General features: G+C 42.4%; 1 pseudogene; it reads left to right on the plus strand.

The window, feature by feature from the left end:
- Nucleotides 1-1,137: 1,137 nt before the first annotated feature.
- LOC137235212 (cytosolic Fe-S cluster assembly factor Nubp2 homolog) lies at nucleotides 1,138-6,966 on the plus strand (annotated as a pseudogene).
- The last annotated feature ends 1,814 nt before the right edge of the window (nucleotides 6,967-8,780 follow it).

An 8,780-nucleotide genomic window follows, 5' to 3' on the forward strand; every position in this document is an offset into this window, starting at 1 on the left:
GCTTCGACGAATGGAATTAAATCTGTATAGTCTTGTTTCGCGCTATGAGCCGTCTCGCACGTAAATTCGCCCACACTTGCAGCGTCAGGATCTGATTCCATAGTTGCGGCTTGGCTAGCGACTTCGGATGCAGGCAGGATAGACTCCGTCAATTGATTTACTTGTGTTTTAAGCCGAGAAAGGGCATCAGCCACGACATTTGACTTTCCAGGTTTGTAGACAAGCTCATAATTGTATTCCTCGATTCGGGATTTCCAACGCTTAAGTTTAGCACTGTAATTTCTATTGCTAAGGGAGAAAGTTAACGGTTGGTGATCAGTGAATATACGTATTTTCTTTGCACCATATAAATAATTTCGAAGATTATCTAAGGCCCAGACTATGGCGAGCATCTCCTTTTCATTCGTCGCATAGCCTTCCTCTGTGGTTGTAAGGCTTCTCGAGATAAACGCTATTGGCTTGTCTTTACCGTCGTAGTCTTGAGACAGTACTGCGCCAATTGCATAGTCAGAGGCATCGGTTGTTAAGTTAAACGTTTTCTCAAAATTGGGAAACGTTAGGACTCCCGAAGTTGTTAACACTTCATTAAGTTTCTCGAATGCCCTAAGGGCGTCCTTATTCAGTGTTATTGGTACTCTCTTGGATTGGGTTGCTTTGGCTTGTGCATGCTCTCCCCTCGTAAGGTTGGTAAGTGGTTTCGCGATTTTCGCATAGTCGCGGATAAACTTTCTGTAATAGGATGTTAATCCCAGGAAACTTTTAAATTCTTTCAAATTTGAAGGTGGCAAAAGTTTTTTAATTGAATTTATTTTTTTTAGGATCTGGTAATATTCCTTCGAAGGTTACGTTGTAGCCTAAGAATTTACACTTTTTTTCAGAAATTGCGTTTTTTGAAGGTTAACTGTGAGCCTTGCGGCTAGGAGTCTGGAGAGGGTTGTTTCGATGTCCTTTAAGAGGGTGGCCTCGTCCTTGCTAAAAATTATTATATCGTCGATATATACGAAGCACACACGACCTATGAATTCCTTGAGGACATCGTCAATCATCCGTTGGAAGATTGAGGGTGCATTTTTAAGCCCGAAGGGAAGCCACAAAAATTCATACTTGCCATTCATAGTGGAAAACGCCGTTTTCGGAATGTCACGCTCCTTCATTGGGATTTGGTGGAATCCTGAAGTTAAATCTAGTGTGGTGAAATATTTGGCATTACTAAGGCTAGCGATAGTGCCGTTGATATCAGGAATCGGATATGTATCAGGGATGGTTACGGCATTCAGCCTTTTAAAATCGATCACCATGCGGTATTTTTTCCCCCATCTGAGCCAGACTTTTTTGGAAAAATCCATATGGGAGAGTTATATGGGCTTTTCGAAGGACGAATAATGCCTTCTGAAAGGAGTTCTTGAATTTGCCTCTCGACTTCGCCGCGCATGTTAACGGGGTAGGGTGACTTTTCGTGTAAATGGGTGCTTCTGTGTTGGTCCTTATTTCTGCCTGTACGTTGGTAGCGATTTACCGATGAACTGGACCAAACAAATTTTCGTATCTATTCAATATGTTGTTGAGTTGCTTTCTTGTAGAGTCAGTGATATAAGGATCGAGAGGGATGTTTGCATATATACTATTGATATTCTGTGCTTCCTTTCGCTTAAGGGGGAACAATATGTCAGGCTTTAATATAAGGAGGTTTAATTCCCTGTCTTGTACGGCTTTGATTTCCGTAAGAGTATCGTAGCCTATAGTTCCGTGGAATGACGTGAGGCCAGGGAGAACAAAAAATATAGTAGGCAGGTCTTTGCCTACAAAATTAAAAAAATGTCCACAAATTTTCCTGTCTACCAGAATCCGTTTGGGAGAATTCAAAAGGAGATAGCAGTTTGATATAACCCGTCAAGCAGGAAAGGCGTGGACAAAAGCGCGGGGCTGCAAAATTTCTAAGATCGTGTGCAAAGCCTACCATATCAGACTCACAAAATATCTCATATCTCTGAAGATAGAAGATTTAAGGTGCACGATGGGCATACTGAGTGTACACTGAACATTTCTGGCGTCACATGCTAATAACTTAGGCCTCGTCAGTAACAGCAAGTGTAGGAAGTGTGAGCTGCAGGAAGAAACGGTTGAGCACATCCTGTGCTCTTGTCCTGTGAGTAGTATGTAAATACCGATTCCAGACCAGTAGTATGTATATGGCGGTTCTGGATCACATTTTGTATGGAAAACTGGGAGCATGACTCACCCTAAAAACTTAATACTTTTGGTGCAGTCTGTCAACAGTCTGGTCTTAGGAATGGGACCAGTTCATTATTTTCGGACCAGTCTGGGTTGAGGCTGATCGAAGGAATGAAACCAGGTCTATATTTATCTTGACCTGAAATTTTTACCACCTCTCAAGATCATTCAACAATTCCGCTAGGTGGCGCATACGTTTTTTCGGTTTGTGTTCTGGCTGATCTCACCGCTAGGTGGCGTGTTCTGGCTAACTTCCGCTAGGTGGCGCATAAGAAAAAGCTTAGTGGTGTATAAGAAAAAGCTTAGAGCTTTGTACATTTAGCAGAGCTTTGCCGTAAACATGACAGCATATAAATTATATATATATATATATCAACAAACCGCAAAATACATACCGACACAGACACTCCCATCCATATGCATACATTTAGATAAGGGCTACTTGTCTCATTTTATATAAGTTGGACATCTTTTGAGTAAAAAATGAGGATCGTTAAATGGGGCCCTACATTTCTAAAGAGCCGCACATTTTTAAATGTCTCCTCATATTTCTAATGAGTCCTAGATTTCACCCGAGCCGTTTTAAAGAGTCCCATAGATTTCTAATCGAGCGACTGCTTCCCAATCCACCCACCCCCCTCTTTTTTCTCGTCTACAAAAAGTAGCTGTTGGACACCTGTAGCTCCGCCCAATCCCAACCGCCAAATATGAAAGCGGACGCAAGTCCGCTACCTTTTTAAAAAATACGTACTATAAAACGTTAATTGGCGCCCAACGAAGGGGCCGGTGTTATTGTGTTCGATAAAATAAGTATTCGGTCGAATAGTATTTGGAAAAAAGTGCCAACGCGAAAAAACGAGTTTCGTGAATATCGAGCAAAAGCCAGCCCCAAAGAACCCAGCGTTGGATTCCTGTAGGAAGAACGTGTGTGGCTCCCGGCATCGGTGGCAACGGTCGCGGCTGGGGCATATTTCCAGCCGATGGAACGGCGATAAACAATTGGGGCAGTGCCGGTGTATGAGGACGGCCCGGAGGCGTTCTTCAGCCGACATACCCCTGTACAGCGGGCATAGTCGTATGCCGTGATTCTTATGGCACAACCGGCAGGAGACAGTGAAGGAGTCAACGCGTTGCTCCGTCTTGTTGCGTTTGACCGAGAAACCCGTCATTCTGGAACGGGAACTTGTTATTATTTGTTTTGCATTTTAAGGGAGTTGGGTGGCGTATGAGCGGAGAGTAGAAGCTTAATTGGTCGAGCTTGTGATGAATAATCTGGTTAGGTTATTCTGCCGATACAATGACGTGTAGTGGTTGAACCCACTGTTAGGTTTAGTAAACTTTGATTGACATACGCCTAAGTTATCTTTAGTTTTGAAAATAGTTTCATCAGAATGAAATGCTGATATTGAAAGCCACCAATAGTAAGATTAAGAATTATTAAATATAGACTTAGGGCAAACTATATTTTTCGGTGTTTGTCTAAGGCAGGCAATACGCGATAATATACGGTATATCACGGTAAACCCGTGTGTTGTCACGGCTCCTTGTTATTGCCCTACAAAAATTTGGTCAAAACTTACCCACGCCCATGCAAATGTGACTATGAATATAACCTATGAATGACTGTCAAATGACTAGTCAAATGACGTCGTGCAGATAAAGTGTGCGACAGATGTAAAGAGACCTTTATTCGCTGTCTGGGAACACTCTTTGTGTTGATTTGGGCCATGCTATGTGAGAATCACAAATTGTGGTGTGTTTGTTGATTTCGGCCTACACTATCGAGTGTGGTAATTTGTAGAGCTGTCAGCTGCTCACTCTTCCAATCATTGGAATGAGACAGCTGTGCAGTGCTGCCCATTGCAGTGTAATGATACATAATGGTCATGTCATGAAAGTATTTAGGGAAAACTCGCGTCTGAGTTCTAACGCGACATAAAATTTATAGTTTTTCTAAAAGATTAATTTCTCCCTTGTTTGTAGTATCGAAAGCATAGATGACACTACTTTATTCTTGCTGGGATTTCAAGCTAGAGGGACTGACGAAACTTCAAAACACCAAAACAATTGCTCTCACGAAAGCGATGGACCTGTTTTTGTTTAAGTTTTACTTTTTATTTTTGCATTACCATTTTGAATCAGTAAGAACAATGCAAAGAACACGCGAAAATTATTTCGGTCTCGAGTGGTTCACCCTATTCACAAGAAGGTTGACTTTGATAGTGTTCTAATGCACCAAATTTTCAAACTAAAAACAAAATTTTTATTTGTCAGAAGAAACCTATCGAAATACGAACTGACTCGTTTGTTTTCAATGAACTAGGCTGTTTTATTTGTCAGAAGAAACCTATCGAAATACGAACCGACTCGTTTGTTTTCAATGAACTAGGCTGCATTTTTCGTGTTTCGTATTTCGTTAGTTTTTGTTCGGGTACTAACACTGGAATTTGTTGGATCCCACGGATCCGACTTGTGATCCTATGGGATCGCATGCAATGTGTTTACGGCGTAAGAAAAGACAAGAGCAAATGTCATCGAGTGGCAACCGTGTTTGGGTCGTTCACAATGACACTCATTCATGGATATATACTATTTCATTCACAATGACACTCCTTCATGGATACATACTATGTCGGAAATAAATTGACGAATTGGCAGAGCGTGGTTCCGGTAAGAATGTTGATTATTCTTATTACCGATTTACTAATTTGATTTCTTTTCTTTTCGTTTCTATTTCAAGGTACCTGTTGGGGAATATCTACAATATTCCCTGGGGGATCGGTCAAAAATGACCGACGCTCACTTAGTGGTGACAGATGAACTCCTTTATTTGCTAAGTTCTGTAGCATCTATCATCCAAATCAGAGAATTCAGCCGAAGTGCGGCCATTGAGTGTAAAAAACAAGGGACAAGTATTTCCTCCAAATACTTTTCTAGTTGGTCACGCCGTTGTTCGAGAACTGCTGGACTCTTGTTGCCATCAGCTCTTTAGTACGCAAGCTCAGCTACTAACTTTCATGTAGCGGCCAAAATCTTTAGAGAGTCGCGCCCCTAACCGTCCGACTTGGTGTACGCGAACAACATGCGTGCCATTCTGGTAATTGATTTCGAGCCCCATATAGTGGTGTTTTTACCTAACCCTTTCATCCGTTTTAGATGGGCTGACACTTTGCAACTTGAATTGCGGAGCATGTCCTGAATACGCAGCCGGTGCCAGTGGTACTGCTGGTGGCTTGCGCAATGGCCCAGGGGGCTTCCATTAACCTCGTCGAAAGCGCATCCAATTCGGAATATGGTACGCTCCAATGGGGGTGCGATGGCACTTTGCCGAGAGAACTGTAGGAAGGCCAATATGTGGCCATTACTGCCGATTATCGCTCTATATCCTACGGATCTTCTACAGGTATTTATGCCACAAAACATTCTACACGCATGAGTGAAATTTGGTGTACATTAGGATTGTGGTATGCATGATATACGGCCGATCTCCAAATAAGTGTAGTAACAATGTAGTTCTAATGCAAGGAAAACACGACGCCTATTTAGGCCAATGAATAAAAAAATGATTTATTAAATAAATTAACCGGTGCAGTGCTAGTCCCCCCGTATGCGGCCGAATTAACCGGTGCAGTGCTAGTCCCCCCGTATGCGGCCGAGATAACAAAGGGAAGCCTTCAGTCTAAATTAGGCGATCTCAACCGGCTAAACCTTCCTTTTGGCTTTTTGAAAGTACATATGTTAGCCATCCGTCATATTGAGATTAGTCCTAATGACATTTAGGCGTTTCCCTTTGTTCTCTGGGTGCTTATTAAATGGTATAGTTGAGGGAAAAGGGAACTTTCAACATTCTTTATTTAACCTTTCAGTTTTTACTCCCAACTAGATCTAATGTGTTCACTTGCATGCGTTGGTATGAGGTTATAGCCAATTATACAAGGTAGTCTGCATCTTTTGATAGACTCTGTTGGTGCAGAACTCAATCGACTGTCATTTGCGATAGGTGGTGAGGTGGGAAGAGGCTGCATCACTGGTATGATTGACTGTGATGATACCATAAGCACTAGATTATGTGTACGTGCATGTGCCTGGCAACCCTCAACATTGCCTAAGAAAGAGAATAATAACAAATGCACGAAAATGGTTTGGTTTACAACGAAAAAAAAAATTGTGTGATTTAACAAATTACACAGATGAACACAAACCGCTTGCCATCGTGGCTAGTGGCTTCCTGTTAAGGCTCGCAATGCTCCAGTTATGTGGTGTGGTCCAAAAAATTATGATGGTTTAACAAGGTCCCACCGATGTAATGTGGGATGGATCGGATTACTTGATTATTGAGACACCCCCGGGCACCTCAGATGAACATGTTACTGTTATGGAATGTATGCGTGATGTGAAGTGTGAAGGTGAAATCCTGTCTACGACGCCACAAGGGGTTGCCTTTTCGGCTGTACGTGCGGGGTTAACATTTTGTCGGAGGACAGGTCTGCATGTTATTGATATTATGGAATATATGGGTTGTTTGTCCACACTGCAGTGATTGCCCTAATATATTCTCATCTAATAGCGACGTTGAGTTAGCTAAAATTGCGGGTGTCCCCCATTTGGGTACGTGACCAATTGAGCCGCGTCCAAATGGTTTAGTTGATTCTGTGTCAACTCCAATGCCGGATGCAAATACAGCATGTTTTGAAGTCACTAGTTACCCAGATAACAAGTAAAGAGTGTACATAAGTCTTACGAGGAATCAAGCGTCAATTGATTCACTTTTATTTGAATTTTGGATTAAGGAACCGCTGCATTTTTGACTAATAAATTACGAAGAAATGTACAAATTTTTAGGATATATGTAATACCAGCATGCCATCGTATTACTCCATGATCTTAAATGTTTCAGTGTGTTGACGGCGTGTCTCAGATCCCCTTTGGGAGCGTAGTAGATAGGCTGTTATCCAGACCCATGAGTTACTAAGATTATGCCCACTGTTGTCTTGGGCTTAATAAGCTTTCGTTTCGTAAGCGTTTCTTTACATGTTTCGAATGGTAGTGTAAAATAACCTTGTTGTGCAATCCGTAAGCTTAAAGGGTGTTTTAATTGTGCAATCTTTTTTCACTTATCAGTTGGAGTGGTTATTAAAGACCACAAAATGAGGCAATATGAGAGTCAGAGTCCTCTTGAAATTGGAACCAAGGAACCAACTTTTACTTAAATACCTTGTCGCACTACCACTCACGCGTTTTAAAAATAAATGAATAAAAGTAAGGCGCGATAACCTCCGAAGAGACCTAAGGCCGAGCCTCTCTTCCAATTTGCGTCGTGCTCCTCTTGGTTTTCCCTACAAATTGGCCGGACGGGACCTACATGTTTTATGCCGACTCCGAACGGCATCTGCAAGGCAGATGAGTTTTCACTGAGAGCTTTGTCATGGCATAAATACACCCGGAGCGCTTGCCAAACACTGCCGAGGGGCGACCCCTCGTTTATATATAGTTTTCAATCATTTTTGGAGTCATATGCGAATCGAATATGTTTACTTTAGATGGTCAACAATTTTTTAGTCATTTTCCATTCAGATTTCTGAATCTTCCCTGATAATCTTGATTGACTGATTAATGAATATTCTACGTGTTAAAGTTTTACATCTCATCGAAGATTTTATTTGGTCTGAGATATGAATCAGAAATGATTATTCAAGCATAATCACATTTAAGATACATTTTTTTTTTTTTTTTCGAAAATAGATTAACTTTTGAACCGAAAATACCTTTGAACCTGAACGTTTTTAATCATCCTGGGGCATGATGTTTGAATGTTTTGAGTCGCTGGATATTCTGGTGGTGATATGATTTTTTTTTTTTTTTGGGGTATGCGGTGGCAGATAGTTTATCTGCTTTAGGCTTCTGTTGGCCTCGTTCGTGCTGAACGAGAGCTGGGTTATAGGGTTTGTTGGCCTCGTGCGGGGTGAACGAGAGCTGGGTTATGGGGTTTGTTGGCCTCGTTCGGGATGAACGAGAGCTGGGTTACGGGGTTTGTGAGAACGTTTGGGAGTTACAAGTCTTCCTCACCCTCACTGGAGGGTGGTAGTAGGACCAATTTCGTGATTGGTCTGGTGGTTTGTCCCCTTGCCGTATCCAGTTCGACGACTCGAACTCGGTTATCGGGGCCATAATGAAGGGTGGCTATCCGACCTAGTCTCCATTCATTGGGGGGGCAGATTATCCTCCTTAATGACGACTAGGTCTCCCTGTTTAAGGTTTGATTGTGGATGCTTCCACTTAACGCGCTTCTGCAATTCGGTGAGATACTCCGTTTTCCACCGTTTGCAGAAGGTTTGATGCAGCGCCTTAAGTTTTTCCCATCGATTGACGAGTGAAGCGCGATTCTCGCTGACGTCAATCTCGGGTGGCGCTAGTAGGTGGCCCCCGACTAGGAAGTGTCCGGGGGTAAGTGGCTCCAGGTTGGACGGGTCATTTGACGATGAGCTTAGGGGTCGGGAGTTGAGACAGGATTCAATCCTACACAGAAGGGTGCTAAACTCCTCTAGAGT

The sequence above is a fragment of the Eurosta solidaginis genome, chromosome X, assembly GCF_040869045.1.
Source record: "Eurosta solidaginis isolate ZX-2024a chromosome X, ASM4086904v1, whole genome shotgun sequence".
NCBI classification, from domain to species: Eukaryota; Metazoa; Arthropoda; class Insecta; order Diptera; family Tephritidae; genus Eurosta; species Eurosta solidaginis.